Here is a 16,325-nt window from a genome sequence, read left to right on the forward strand (position 1 = left end):
AAAAAGTTTCACAAGCATTCTTATTTAATATAAATAACAATTAAAAATAACAATTTTTCTTTCTTTTCATTTTCATTTTCTTTCTAGATTTCTTATTTTATAAATTTTATTGTACGATGATACGTTTTACAGTATGTTTGATTCGTTTTATTCTATTTTTTTTTTTTTTGGTTTTCAATTAAACTGTAAAATATATTCTTTTTTTTTATAAGTTTCGTATCATAATTTTGTAATAGTTTTTTATCATAATTTCATGAAAAATATGTTGGAAAAAGAAAATCAAAATTATTTATAATCTAAGTAATATAATTAATTATTATAAATTAAATAATATATATGTTGGGGTTGTTCGGAAAGTAATTTCGTTTTTTTCTAACACAATTTTGGCATTAGTTGATAGAAACCAGCAAATAACAACACGTGAGATTGATGTGATGTTAAATTTATTAAATTCAACTGTTTATGCCCACTTGAAAGGGGGCTTGATATATATATATATATATATATATATCATTATTATTATTATTACTATAAATATATTTACTTTTGATTTGTCATTCCTTTTCTACATAAATATGCTATAAATAAATTATATTATAAATTATTTTTATATTAAATAAAAATATACATATATTCATATACATACACATGTATATTACATTTAGTATACATATATAATACATTTTATATATATATATATTGAAATGTTACAATTATTATTATAGAATTATTATATCATTATAAATGGTATTATTAATATTACATATAATAATATATTGAAATAAAAAATAGAAAATATTATTCATTATATATGTAGTAAAAAATATTCATATAAATATACATATTTATATACATATATATATTTTTGATTTAAATAGAAGGTCACGTGTAAGGTTTCAAGAGATTAAGAAGCCAGTTTGAGAATAAAGTTCGCTAAAGTCTACTAGCGGAGACTGGTACCGACAAGATAGAAAAACAAAGACGGATAAATTTAACGACGCAATCGTTGATTCATCCTTTAGCCTCGTCATATGTATATACATATGTATATGAATAAGTGTTTATGTTTTTTTTATACCAAGGTATACCATATATTGCGTTATTTATCTCATGCATCTCACGATTTTAAATTCCTTATATATATACATTGTACATATATGTAGATTGTAAGATAATCTAAAAATCGTTAATTCTATTCATAGTTCTCAAGGTGTTCAATTGATTCATGATGATCTTAATAGGTTGCACAAATGATAAATGATTAATAAATACAGCTCTTAACTTTACTTACTGTTATATAGTACGTTTTAATTATTATTTATTTATTCTATCAATTCTACGCAATTCAATTTCTAATAGTTTCAGTTTATTAGTAAATTCAATTTATTCATTTTTATTATTTATGATATTTGTACAATTTCAAATTTCTCAATTTAGTATGCACTAAATAAAATACACCTTCATATGATTATTATAACTGTTTTAATAGTATAATCATTAATAATTAATTCTTATCATTTCTTTTAGATCTTATCAATAATAAGTGAATATCTAGTAGTCATAGTTTCTTAGGATTTTTAATATTTATTAAATGTCTCATTTCTTAGATTAGTATGCACTAAACAACGTCAAACTTCATATGGTTATTATAACTGTATTAATAGAATGATCATTAATGTTAATTATCATCAATAAAATATTGATTTATTTAAAAATTGAGTAAAACTTCATATAGTTCTTGTAATTGCTTTAATTGTATGATTATTAAAGTTAATTATTATTAATAAAATATTGATTCATTTAATAATTGGATCTGACATCATATTGTTATTATAATTGCTTTAATGGTATGATCATCAAAGTTAATTCTCATAAATAAAATATTGATTTATTTAATAATTCTGAAACACTGTTTTGTGTGTGTTTTAGAAATAAAATAAATAAATAATATATTACTTAAATATATAATTATATTTTTTAAATTATTTAAATATAATTATTTAAATTTTATTATTAATAAAATCTTTCCTGTAATTATTAACCTGTCTTTTTGTTATTTATTTCATTCTGTTCCCAATACCATTTATTTAATTTATTTACCACAGGAATCTTATCGTTCAGAATTTATTTAAAAAATTTTGAATTTCTTTAAAAATACTCAACACTAAAAATTCTTTACTGTCAAATATGACAGTACATTCATATCTACAACATTATCTATAATTTCCATATTGCGATTCTTATATTTACCACATTGAAAAAAATTAAATACCAATTCAAATGACTTACAGTCAAATATAGTTGACAACCGTTATCATGTAATTATCATAATTATGATAATATTATTAAATATGTGAATATTTTTACTTTGAACAAAATGAGCCGTTTATTTTGAAAGTTACCTTACTTCATTTATATTCGAATCGATTTATTGAAGAGTTTACGTTTCAATGCAATTAAAAATATACGTATAGGATACTAATGAGTCATCCTGCTTAAGTGTATATACAGGAGTTAAATTTATAGTTTCTATTAAAATAGTGGCAATTATTATGTGAATAATATGCGTTTTCTAACCACGAATAAAATTAGGCCACTTTGAAAATTAACAATCTGATTTGTTATAAAATTGCGAAGGGACCCAACTCCATTCAACATAATTTAAGATGCTTCAAATTGAAAAAGACAATACTCAATTTATTTCACATATCTTTTAAACACTTTAGAAACATAATTTATGTGATTTACAACATTTTTTACCTACATAACGTCCAAAATTACAAACATAACCTACAAAACAATTTACTACTCATGTACATTTTGTGTGTGAAAGGGATTTGAAGAAATCATGATGTTCCGATAGTATATATCGTAATAGATTAATTATATCCTTGAATTTTGATGTTGTAATTTGTCTGATATTTTGTATAGTGATGTCAATACAATATTTTCGAACTTTCTTGGTCTACCTCGACGTGGTAATAAATTCAGGTCTTTCAAATTTTCATTCTCATTCATTGATGTCTTGTAGAAAATTTGATACGGTTCATTCCTGACAAAACACATGCAACATATTTTTAATCAGTTTATTGATTCTTCATCAGAATTCTTTAACCTTTTCAAAATTGCGTCTTCTAATAATTTTGTTTATACAAAATCTTCTTGTCTCATTTTATTTACAATAAAGTATTATCATATTTACTCGGAATATAAGCAACCTCAAATGCTTTATTGATACAAAGCATGAAGTTGTACAATAATCAAGTGCAACCGAAAAATAATAAATGACGAATAGAATTAGGCGATTTTCGAAATAAACTTTTTATTATTGTGTTAATCGGCAAATTTTCTTGTTACAAAATCTTCATGATTTTAAATATATTTGTAACAAATTGCTTTAGAATGAAAAGATCACGTAAAAATGTAACCTATTACGGTAGCTAACTTGATTTTTTTGGAAAATGGAGATGGGCCACTTTCAAAATAAACGGCCTATTTGATTAATCTTTCATGAGTAAAATTACTATAGGTCTTGTTAATAATTCAGATATCACAGGTCTTTTCTTTTTTTTAAATGTTCAAAAAATGTTTAAAAAATCAAAAAATCTTCAGTATCATGTATTTTATTATAAAATTAGAATGATCATTAATTGTTAATTCTTATCAATAAAATATTGATTTATTTAATAATATTTTATCATTTAAAACACACTGTCTTAAACATTTTTTTATAATTATTTTTTTTAAAACTATTTTTCTTCCATTTATTCTTTATTTTATTTATTCTTATAGAAATAAGAATTGCTTTCCAGTAATGAATAAATATTTATTTACAAAAAAAAATTGATGAAAGAATTCACACTTTGTTTATTCGAACAGGTTTGTTTTTTGTTTTTTGAATGTATTTTATAAAATAAACTAAAAAGAATTTCTCTCGGACTATTCGAACGTATTATCTGGCATTGAATTCTTAACTGGAATTATAATCCTCTGACAAAGAATGCAAGGCACGTGTTCCGACGATAAAACTTCGAACGAGAGCCAATCCTTTCCTTCTACATTTTAAACGTAAACAAACATTAACAATAAGAAGAAATGAAGTAATTCTTTTAAGATTTCTTGAAACCGTTTAAACACGCCTAACTCTATTTACGTTCACATGAGTATTATTAAGAACAATTACGAGATAAAAAAATTCTAAAAATAAAATATATTGTTATAACTAAAAATAATAATAATAATAATAAAAAACAATAAACAATGATATTAACAACTGTAACATTATTATTTTATTTAACTGTATTCAACGTGTATAAACGTCAATCCAAAACTTTGTTTTTGGTACAGTTGACGAATATACTCGCCTCGTTAATTAGGCTTCTTGTGGGATATTTTTTTTAAAAAATTTCTTTGTTAACAATAAATCTACTAACAATTCTCATGTTGGTATGAGAATTCGAACCTAACTATGAAATTGAACTAATTCTGACCTAGGTATTACGTAAAATAGGTAAAAATGATCTACTATAAAATTAAAAAAAAAACATATACCTTAAAATAGAATAATATTTTACCCAATTGTATACTGAACAAAACGTTTTTCTGTTATTTAGAAATAAATAATAATTATTTTATATTATGTCTACCGAAAAATTCTGTCCGTTCAAACAAACATTAGTTCAATTTTTCGTCACTACGGGTAAAGCCCCATTTCTTAAAATGGATTATACAAATTACCACCATGTTGGCAAGAGTTCAAAAGTAATTAAATTAATTAATTGTTCAAATTATAAATAATTTATTATTTTATTTTATTTTAAAAATGAACAGAATTTTCCGGTAGACCTAATATATTTCCAAATTGCAGTATTTTTACCAAATTAAAGAACTCGTGCATTTGTCTGCTTCTGAATGGTTTAGTATTAATTATAAATTAAAACGTTTATCATTGCAATGAAATAAACCGATCAAATAAATAATCAACATTGATAAATGCAAAAAAAAAGAAACTTGATTCACTAAGGAATAATCATATTTATTTTTTTTATTTTTATAGATTCATCTATCTCTTTCTCTTTTTTTTGTTGAGGTTAATATTTATTAAAACATGGCAGAATATTCAGGTTGGCGTGGTTTAATAGGTTATGTTTGTCTATATCAAAGTAAGAAACGAAACGAAACGAAAAAACAACATTTATCATTGCTATGAAATAAAATGATCAAATAAATAATCAATATTGATAAAAAAAAGAAGGAAACTTGATTCGCAAAGGAATAATCATTTTTTTTTTATTATTTTTATAGATTCATCTATATCTTTTTCTTTTTTTTTTTTTTTTGAGGTTAATATTTATTAAAACATGGCAGAATATTCAGGTTGACGTGGTTTAATAGGTTATGTTTGTCTGTATCAAAGCAAGAAACGAACCGAAGCAAGCAAACAAACAACATCCTTATTCTCGACGAGTCGTAGCCGATAAACGTCATCGATAATGGTCTCTGCATTCATAGCTCCAAGCGAATAGAAGAAATATGCCAAACGAGATCTCTTGCACGCTTCATTCTTACCCATTGTTTGTGCTCAACAGAGAAAGAGACAGAAATAGGTTTAAACTTTTTTTTTCCTCTTTCTCTTTCCTTTCTTTTCATACGAGCACGTTGAATCAAACGAAAGAATTCAAATACCGATCGTTCTCTCTCTTTTTATTTTTTTTTTCATTTTATTTTTTTTTTTTATTCTTTTCTCTAACAGATCAAATTTTTCAGTTTCATTTCAAAAACCAAAATGAAGAGAAACTAATAATTGAGTCATCCAGTAGTCAATGCGGTCAAAGCCCATTTTTTCATATTTTTTGATTATTTTTAATTTTAATGGAATAAATAATATTTTATTAACTATAAATATAAACTTACGTTTTTAATAAATTGAAAAAGTTTTCAAACCAATGTATCAAAAAAAAAAAACATTATCAATTTTTATTTTCTAAATTAAACCTCATTGACTTCTGAGCGATTCAATTAGAAACCGTAATACAATTGAATGGCTGAATAAAAAAGAATGTGCGTGGCCTTCACTTAGAAGTGAAACTCGTATTATCACGTAGAAAATAATCAATTGATTTATATATACAGTAATTGTACTTTAAAATTGTATATAGTTACGTTTACCAGATTTTTCCTTGAAAACTATTAATATACTATCTTTAGAATGAAGAATATTTAGAAATAAATACATATAATATTTTAATTATATATTTAATGAATTAAAATTGAAATATTTACTTATAACGAGTAAATTAAACAAATACGAAACTAATTTAAAGAAAAAGGCTTCATCTAAAAATCGTACATGTTGATGTAACTGTAAAAACAAGAAAAATACCTGTTTTTCTATAAATAATAATTGATCATCCTGTATTTTTACTATTATTTCAATGTTCTTATTTTAGTACCAGAATCAGTTTAATATCCATAAAAATATGAATAATATAAAGTACATTTGCTTAAAAATGACATATTTATTAATAGGTTTACAGGAAACTTCTGTCCATTTTTAAACTAAAATAAAATAATAAATTATTCATAAATTAAACAATTAATTAATTTAATTACTTTTGAACTCTTGCCAACATGGTGACAATTTGTATATTCCATTTTAGGAAATGAGGCCTTACCCCTAGTGACGAAAAATTGAACTAATGTTTGTTTGGTAGACCTAATACTTTGAACATTAAATAATTTCAATTTGATATTTTATTACATGAAAATTTTCAGTTCAAAGTCATCACTGGTAAGGAACATAAAAACAAATTTATTTTAGTTTAAATAATTCAAAATATTAGTAAAATATATTAGAGTGTTAGATATACCTGAAATGATTGATAATTAATCGAAAAAAAATGTATACTCTCGTCTAAAAGCACGAAGTATGAGTTCGGCGTACCGTTCTCTTTGAGATCACCTGTTAAACTGTCTCATTGTCCTCTGTTAAAGTTCTTTTATTGATTGTTGATTATATGACTTCTCGAAAACTACATATGTATAACGTTAACACTAATTGGAAAGTCATATTAACAAGAATCAATAAAAGAATTTTAACTGACTTTCGTAGAGGACAATGAGACCCAGTCTAACAGTGGATTTCAAAAAGAACGGTACGTCGAACTTATAATCCGCGTTTTTAAATAACAATATGCATTTCCTTCGATTAATTAACAATCATTTAAGATATATCGAACACTCTCAAGGTATGTCACACCCTCATTCATCTTTTCATAAACAAACGCATCTCATAATAAGTATCGATCGACGTATCACATCATATTAATACACATAATCCTAACCTAGAACCTTCCATAATCTCATTTAACTGTCAATTGACTATAGGATCTATTTCATACTTTCTCTTCCTTTATGTTCATGTCGTTCCACATAAAATTTGATCTCCTACCATCTCTTAATAAATTGTACTTTAATAATAGAAAAAAATTTATTCTAACTAATCTGTAAAATGGGGTATACGGTGATTTACAGCAACTATTGAGATCATGTATGCAAAATTTGAAGCGAATCGGACATAATCTGTAGAAATTATTAAACATTCGTTATACAGATGCATTGAAATGAGTTCACAAAAGTATTCGAATATATTTAATAATACGCACCGTATTTTTATTAATATTTATTTTAACCTCTGTTGGCTTATATTACGGCTTTGAAACGATGTTGTATGCCGTGTGTATTAACTTCTCGGTTATTGTAAATGGGATACAATTCCATATTTCTACAAATCTTCGCTTAAAAACATTTTTTGAAGTTTTTTCATAATTTTGTAATCTCTTGCCAAATTTCACCTGTAAATCTTTAAAGGAGATTACGTTCGGACTGTTTGGGGGTGTATGTAATACACGTGGTGTATTATATAATTGTCAGTCTATTACAATTTTGATCGTATGCTTTGAATCATTGTCTTATTGGAAATAAACATTTTCCAATACCAACAATTTTGCAGCACAATATTCTTTTAAATTATTTTTGAAAATATTTAAATATTTATACCTGTCTAAGATGCAATTTTTAAAGACGAGATTTTTTCAGTGCCGTTTGCAGCCATAAACTCCCACAACATCACACGAACCATCACTATTTTTTACAGTAGAAAGCAGATTTTTCTCATTTGTTTCTAAATTGAGTTTTTTTCAAACATAACGACATCCATTCGATATGAAACTATTAAATTTGTTTTCGTTAGAAAATATAACTTTATCCTCAAAAAAAGAATGATCTTTATTTATATATTCTTTTATAGATTTTAAATGTTTAACTCGATTCGTCTTATTAATGAATAATTTCGTCCGTGGAATTTTACCATTAAAATCATAACTGCGTAAAAATCCTTTGACATAATTCAAAATAAATATCCTGTTTAAAATCGTTAGTATTCATTTGTTACGAATTTTGTAGCCGAAATATTCGGAATTTTGTTGGATTCCGCTTATAATCATTTTCTCTTGTTTACTAGTTAGTTTTTTGACTGATTTATACGATGTTTCTTCATAATTGTTTCTTCGATTTTGGAATTTTTAATAATATAATTTATTGTAGATACATATTTGCTAATTCTATTTTTAATCTTTATGTTATTTTAACATTAATTATATCTTATAGTATATCTGTGTTTCTGATTTTTCAGAATTCATTGATACTGTATAAACAAATATTTACAGCGAAGCACAAAATCTTCTTGCACGATGTCTTTTCATCAACTAAATTAACAACGTTTTCAATCACACTATAAAAATATTATTTAATTGATTGATTTTTAGGTGTTCAAATACTTTTGTGGCACTGTTTTAATGCATTTTTGCAACATTATTTGTTTTATATTATTAATAATTTATACAAGATTTTAATAATTGTATCTTATAATAGTTACAATATTACTTTCAGAATTGTAGTCTGGCATATATATATTTTTATCCTTGAAAGTTTTAAAAGCGAATGTTCAGATACTTTCGTGACCTCGTTTCAATGGATCTTTCCAACGACTGCTTAAAAACTATTACAAATATTATCCGATTCGTTTGAAAATTTTGTATATATGATCACACAATAGTTGTGTATTATAATAATTGCAACATTACTTTTCAAACTAACTCTAACATACATATATATATATATATATATATATATATATATATATTTTATTATTTTACAAGTTTTAAAAAGAGTGAACACGTTTTGGCAAAACTTTGGCAACGTTTCGTCAAACGTTGTATGTAATTCGTAAAATAAAACAATAAAGAAAAAAAATGTATTGCGTATTGGTGTTTATACCGAGTATTTGATATCGTATAAAAGCCACGATGTTATTCGTAAAGCTTCGTAACAGCTCGTTTTAACACCGTGTTTACCTCTAATTCCGCATTCGTTTACGATACTAACAATTTGCAATGGAAATCATAGCTTTCCAAATATTCATCTGTAATCTCACGTACATCATAAATTATTCCTTATTATATATATATACCATATGCAAAATATATATACATATATATACATACGTATATTAAAATATATATACGTATTATTATTATTTAACAAAGAAACATATCATATTTTCAATGTAGAAATTATTTTTGAATAAAACCAGCAAAAAAAAAAAATAAAAAATAAAAGCAAATTTATCATGAAGATAAAAGAAAATGAAATATTAAATAAAAATCTGACTAATTCCTTTTTACCGGTTTATCTTTAATCAGTTAACTGTGGAATTTCATTTGAAAAAAATATCTCAACTGGATGCTTAATTAAAATGAAGTAATAACGTGTATACATACATACCTCTCGTATAACGTAACTGAAATGTTCCTATATTATCAATTTTTGTCGAAAAAATATTAAAACAAAACGCGTTGAAGGGGAAGTTACAATTTTTATTCTATAAAAAATTAAAAAAAAAACTTCTTCTTTGAAAACTTCCTTGTTATTGAAATAAACTTACGAAAAATGTCTGAAAAAAAAATATAATCGAATTAGTTAACAAAAGAAACAACAAATGAAAGACGAAAATATAATTGGATTAAATTCGTTAGATTTCGGTATGGTTTTTTTTTTTTTGCAAAGCAAAGTGTCACTTGGTAGATCGTGTAACGGGTATTCTGATTTTTTACGGATTACATTTTTGGTTGTTTTAACAAATGTCACATCATCAAAACGGATTTGTTTTGAATTGTGTTGAACACAGTTTTATTGGTAATACAAATAGGAAACATATATAATCGAATCAAATTTTGAATTACATTTTACCTAAAATTACGAATATTTGTAGCAAATAATAATTTTTTATCTTAGACAACGAGTATACTCGTCAACTGTATCTAAATCATATTCTGAATTAACATTTAAACAAGTTAAATGTAATCAATTGATTAATAATTATTAAATATACGAACAAATTTTCACGTTGTTTTATTTAATCACAAAATAGAATTTGATAGAAAAAAACAAAAATAGAAATTATCTAGGAAGAAATTTGAGAAGAAATGAGAATTATGTTTCTTTGATATTCTTCGTAACATAATTGACGAAAAGGTGTTAATTATTTGGAGAAAAACTGTAGAATCTAATTAGTTTAACAAATATTGGTTGATTTCGTTTTAAAAATACATTTCTACCTTTTTAAATTCTAACGGGATATTCAACAAACTGTTTAAAGAAAAAAAAGTATGAACACAAGTAAATTGAGTATCTTTTAAACGATAAATGTTAGTTGAAAATATATACAGTGAGTGTAAAAAGTATTCGTACACCGATCAATTTTCGTAAATGAAATGAATAGGAAGAAAAGATTAGAATTCGCAAATAATAACATTAACAGACCAATGGAGTAATGGAATCGAGTTATTTTAACAGACGAAAGTAAATTTAATATTTTTGGATTCGATGGACACTGCACTGAATGGAGGAAAAAAATGAACATCCTGAAACCAGAAAACTTGCGACCCACAATGAAAAACGGTGGAGGTTCTGTACTTGTTTGGAGCTGCATGAGTGCAGTTGGTGTTGGCATAACCAATGATATCCTTCATTTTGCAAAAAATTACGTACAGTACTAGAGGATATATCAATATTTAAATTATTTTTAAGATGTTCGACTATTTTTACAGCACTTATCTTTGGATTCTGTTTTATCATTCTTGTGATAACTCGTCCAGTGTACTAATTAATTTTCTGTGGACGTTCATTTATTAAGTTATTTTACAGTTTCTTTCTTAATCCATACCTATCAATGATACTTTGTACAGTAGATCGAGGTCTGTTTATAATTCGCGATATTTCTAATAAACTTTTACATTGATTATGTAAATTAATAATAATTTTTTTTTCTTCCATCCTTGTTTCCACACGTTTTCGTCCCATTTTCCAACAATAATTTTCGATCTTTACAAATTTTGAACTCAACTGATGCTGATAATGCTTACAAACATACTGACTAGGTCAATTATAACTAGAAAGTAATCACGCGTGATGTGTTTACATTATAGTTCATACAGGAACTCTCTTGTAAATAGTTCAAAATAAGAACTGTATGAGTACTTATTGCTCGTATGTTTCTGCCAATTTGTTCATTTTCCATGTCAATTTTATTCAAAAAAAATTAATTTGTTTTGTTTCATTACATCTATTGTAGAGACTTTCAAGAATATGTATAAATTCATCGTTTATTACAAATTAGGTAATAAATTACAATTTAACATTTTATTTCAAATTGATCGGTGTACGAATACGTTCTACACCCACTGTATATATATATATACAAGAAAATAATTAATTAATTATTTCAAGGGTAATTCGATAAATAACAGAGTCGGATAATATTTGAATAATTTCTATTTGAAATATTATTTGGAATATATAAATTCATTAAAATTGATACACAAAATATAATTATTTTAAATAAAAAAAAAATGTAATTTCAGTAAATAAAATATTTAATTTTGTTAATGTAAAATTTATGAAGCATTAAATCAATATTTTATTTTATCTATGTGAAACATCAAATAAAATATTTAAAATATTTTATTTGAATAATCTTAAAACTGAAGCATGAAATATGTATTACATTTTGATAACGTAAAATATGAAATAAAATATTGTATTTTGATAATCTTAAGTATAACTAAAGTGAAGAAGATAAAATATAGGTTACATGTATATTTGTAATACGAAGGAAAAGAAAATACTTCGTTGCGAATATTTCTGGTTTTAGCACAAATATGTTTAGTATGCTTCAACTAAGACACATTACTTGAAATATTATTGGATATAATTTTAACAAAGAATATAAATAATTTTATTCTTATAAATATAATTTTTCAAACAAATAAAATATATATATTTTTTTAAAGTATATTTTGTTTGTACACAAATAAAATATTTTATTATCAAATGGACAATTTTTTTTTGTTAAAAAACTAAATGTCTTATTTTCAAAAATAATATACGTGTAATGTTAAATAAAATATTTATTTAATATTTAAAATTTTAACGAGTATTCGATTTAACATTTTTTTTCCCCCTTGAGGTTTGTTTACCCGGGCGCTCAGTCTCTGGACCATTGTACCTGGGCCCCTTGCGGGGAAAAACCTATGACCGTAGTGGTCCCGCGGGCAACCCCGACTCCCTTGCAAAGCGCAGGAGTCTGGCCGCCCCTGAGCCCACTAGGTCGAAGTTGTTGGCGGTGGTCCCAAGGACATCATTTCTGATGTTCGCGAGCCCAATGCATTGAGTTATGAGATGGAGGGGGGTATCCTCTCCTTCGCCGCACCTGCCGCCGACCGAGTCTTGTGCAAGGCCCAGTCGCGTAAGGTGCTTTCTAAGGTGCCAGTGCCCGGTGACCAATCCTACAACCAGCCTCAATTGGGCTCGCTCCAGGTTGATCAACTCGGTACCTAGCTCCTCCGAAGGCCCTGAAAACAGAGCCTTTGTGTGCCTCATGCCAGGGCCTTGCACCCAGAGATCCCTGAAGCAGTCCGTAGCCCACTTCTTAGACCTCCACCGCATGAGCCCCTCTGACACGCTGATGTGGCATTGGCTTGCCAGATCGTGCCGGGAAGCTCCAAGTCTGGCAAGCTCGTGCGCCCTTTCGTTGCCCTGAACGCCACTATGACCCGGCACCCAGAGCAACCTTACTCTGTTGACACTGCCTAGCAGTAAAAGTAAGAATAACTGGTAAAAATTTTAGCCTAATCGGTTCTATAGTTTTTAGTGAGTGCTTCCGCAAAATTTCAAAAACGTAGTTTCGAGAAAAACGCGTTTAAAGTTTTGAGAACAGATTTTTCATAAAAAAATTATACTAACATTATTCTGCTATGCCTGGTGCATACAGTAGTCCTTCAGCTTCCTCATAATTATCATTTTAAACAGCTTTGAGAACCCTACGTAGGTTTTGGCCTCTTTAGAGTTAGCTTCTGTAGATTTTTCGCTCTCAAAATATGAGCATTATCAACGGTGTCGACGTAATTTCTGGCTGTTTGACCAATGTATTTAACGTATTTCAAACCATAACGCTCCTCAGAACGCTTGAACATTTCAGAAACACTGTCGACCTCCATTTTGCCACTGCTACCCTCGTGATTTGCTGTGCATTCATTTTTTTGATCTTCAGATAAACTCTCAGCTTCGATGAGGTTTTTTGTTGCTAAATACTGACATGCATTACATATGCTTGATTTTACTATCACATCAATTATTTTATTCGAAAAATTGCTTTCAACAACACAATACCTAACAGACAGTAAATAGAGGCAACAAAATAGAGCCGTTCTGAGTTATACATACTACGGCGCGCTCCATATTTTCGGTTATAACTTTGAGAATACTTTGAATATCGGTCTGAAATTTTCGAAGCATATTTTTGAAACGTTTTTCTTACGAAATATGTAAAAAAAAAATTCGATTTTTTTAAATCGACACAGGGGGGTACTACCTTAAATTGTTCTTGTTGTTTTTTTTTCTATGTTAATTTTTTCGTGAATTTAATAAAGATTTTTTAAATTAATTTTTCAAAAATATCACCGCCCTCCGGCGACGCTTTACTGCGTAAACGTAAGGCCATTAAATTGTTAAGATAAGAGGTTAAAATAAAATTGTATTTTTGTTTTGCAAAAAAAAAAAACTTCAATTTTGATAATTTGAATGAAATTGACTAATTTCATATAAAATATGTATACTTAAACCCAACATATCCGGTAATTTAGTATTAAAACAAATTGAGAAAAAAAAATGACAATCGATTTAACTCGAACTGAACAGAACCAACTCGTTCGTCTTATTAACTTTCATGGATTAAAGCTTTCATATGGTCTCTGTGTTATCGAAGAATAGCATTAATGTCACTTTACCGAACAATTCTCACCCTATACTCGACGATTATCTTCTATCTGCTAATTGAATTTAAAGAAAAAAAAAAAGAAAAGAAAAATCACCAAATTTTCAATACACATTCGATATCCGATATTCCAGTAAATAATTAAGAACTACTGAAATAAACTAGAAATTATAGGGATACGTTTCTACATTTTAATTTAATTGACTTAAGATAAACCTACAAAATAATATTCTAATATGAAATAAAATTGATAAATATTTACAAATATGAATATACAAAGATTTCATAGAAAATATGATTATTTTTATTAAATAATTAATATTTATTTTAATAATAATATAATTATTGTACTATTTGTTATTAAATATACAATTAAACCAAGAATATGCACAACCGATATGAGAATATTAAATTAAACATAATTTTTCAAATATTAAATATCTTATCTCTATAAAATTCCCCTGTCACAGTGTTTGTTATTCTTATTCTCCGAAACGACTTGACCGATTTATATGAAATTTTTTGTGTATATTCGGTAGGTATGAGAATAGTTTTTCGTATATTTCTTATACCCCTGAGTGATAAGGGTGACCCACCATAATTATTTTTCCTTTAAAAGGATATTAAGAAAAAAAAGAAAAAAAAGACAAATGATATGTGCGTATATTCAGACAATGTAAAATTATATGATGTGAAGTAAGTGGTGATCTTATGTTACCGCTCATGCGCAGTTGGTTCGATATTAAGAAAAAAGAGAAAAAGAAGACAAATGTTATGTGCGTAGTTCAGATCTATCTATATATTTATTAGCCATAGCAATGCGTGGCCGGGGCAACCCTAGTATATATATATATATATATAATTTTTAATTTAATTATATTTATTTTTAATTTAAATTTAATTATATATATTATTTAATTATATATATATATATATATATATATATATATATATATATATATATATATATATATATACATAAGAATGTATAACCATAATTTTTCTTTATTTTTTTTTATTTCTCAAAAAATTTCTTATTGCAAAATAGAATGGTTTGTTCATAAAAAATTAATTTATAAAACGAAAATGAATTTTTTCACGTTACTAGATTTGACATAAATAAAATTGATTTCAATATCGTATTGAAAAATCTTTCGATCATTCTGTAAATGTATCATTAAAAATTTCTTCAATTTTAAATTTCCCGAAATGATATTTGAGATTTTTGTATAAACGTTCAATAATTTGTCTTTAATTTAATTTACTCGGCAAACTTATTCGAACCGTGTCGATGTAAATTTGATTTTTTAGTTAGAATACTTGCTTGTCGATTATTTTGTTACGTTATTGCATATTTTTTTGATTCTATAACCAATTATTCAATATTTGCATAATTGTATTAACATACTATCGGCAGGTCGGGTAGTTCTACCCGTTCCACAGACTGGCACTGGTCGGCGGGTCGCGTATTAATACGTTTTATGCAGAACGTAAGCTAAGTTTCAGTAAAACACTTACTAATGCTTGTTTTTTTTCATTGTCACTAATTATTGAGCAGAAATGATGTTTTTGGTTGTTTTTTTGTAAAGCCTGACCAATGTTTAGTCTTAAATTTGTTAATTTCTAAGAAAAAATAATAATTTTATGAAATGTGCTATTTTAACACTGCAAGTTTCGTGCTTACAAAGTAGCATAAATTCAGTTGATTGATTTTCATAGAATTGAGTTTAAGTTTTCTACATCTTCGAAATACTATTTGATACCTATTTTTCAAATTTCATTGAAATCCTACTATTAGATGTGAAGATATAACATGTTTTCTAAAAAGTGCACTGCTTTCATATTTTGCTTATTCTAGCCCGCTACACGCGTGAGTCAAACTCACGACGTTCCCGCCGATAGTGTGTTAACTTTGAATTTTCTATTCAAAAAT

The sequence above is a fragment of the Polistes dominula genome, unplaced genomic scaffold, assembly GCF_049000335.1.
Source record: "Polistes dominula isolate Pdom_NZ unplaced genomic scaffold, Pdom_raw_medaka contig_78, whole genome shotgun sequence".
Classification (NCBI taxonomy): Eukaryota; Metazoa; Arthropoda; class Insecta; order Hymenoptera; family Vespidae; genus Polistes; species Polistes dominula.